The 1,147-nt window shown below is 39.4% G+C and overlaps 1 non-coding gene across 1 annotated transcript; it reads right to left on the bottom strand.

Annotated features, from left to right (window-relative positions):
- Window positions 1-648: 648 nt before the first annotated feature.
- Window positions 649-782, bottom strand: LOC125526189 (small nucleolar RNA snoR80). The gene has a single exon (XR_007291604.1). It is a non-coding gene; the product is annotated as a small nucleolar RNA snoR80 (small nucleolar RNA).
- Between the last annotated feature and the right edge of the window lie 365 nt (window positions 783-1,147).

Raw genomic sequence — 1,147 nt, 5'->3', positions numbered from 1 at the left:
AAGAAACAGCCAGGAATAGATGACTTAACAGTTCATGTTTGTTAACAAAACAAGTGTGGACATCTCACAATGAGTTAACTATCTGATGACTTTAGTAAAACACATACTAGCATTTGGTGCTACAAGAGACAACAGGAATCCAACTATCCCAACATCCCAACTTGGTAAATCCATGCTGCTAAAAGGCCAATCCTAATCGGGTTGGAACTGGACCTGGTTTCAAACATGTGAGCTACAACTATTGTAATACCACAGCCCCAAAAAAACCTACAGATCCATCAAACTACTGTTTGAAGGTCTGGCATCAGTGGTGTCACAACGTACAGTCCACTTACAGTCATTTGGGAGAAAATTAAAGTGATAATTAGACAGCCATTACATTCTGCTGGTAACTTGTTGTCTACTTATAGCTACAATGATATCTTAAGAGTTACAGTCTAAATACACAAAACTTAAGAACATGGGAATAAACAGACCAACCCCCACATTCCAATAATTCAAACACTCAGCAGTCAAATGTGTATGCGTGTGCATGTAAATGTACCAAGGTTATGCAAAACTATGGTGCATTCAAACTATGAGATCATTTGGTCCGCACATTTAGATCATTTAACACAGAGAAAAGAAAAATTACAGAGGACTGCATATGAATGTATGTGTCGTTTCCAGGATAAGTTGGCACATAGAATGCCACCAATCAGGATATACCACACAACAGAGAATAGCTTGTAGCGTCCGAGACTAATCGCCATGAGGAACACAAATCATCCTCAGGAATTGGTAATGAACGCACATCAATCAAAACAAACATCAGCCAGAGATTCTACATATGAACAGACATAAGCAGGCACCACCATGCATATCAACGGCTAACAGCAGCACACTGGTACTCGATGACACACCACCATATGAACACTTTGAAAGGGACACAAAAAGAATGAACCTGAACACACACTGGCTCAGGCCTCAGATACAGGGAATGGATGATCCAAAAAGGGTACAAAAAAGTAACTCGCTCACAATAAATAAATAGGCTAGGATAACCCTAGTCAGGAATCCAGGAATTACGTCAAAGCAAGTAAATTGAGCGTTTGATTGAACATGCATAAAATCAGGAGGCACAATAGTCTTTCAATATCGTACTAAT

The sequence above is a fragment of the Triticum urartu genome, chromosome 7A, assembly GCF_056163025.1.
Source record: "Triticum urartu cultivar PI428250 chromosome 7A, HENAU_Tu73, whole genome shotgun sequence".
NCBI classification, from domain to species: Eukaryota; Viridiplantae; Streptophyta; class Magnoliopsida; order Poales; family Poaceae; genus Triticum; species Triticum urartu.
This window is presented reverse-complemented; position numbering and strand designations above follow the sequence as displayed.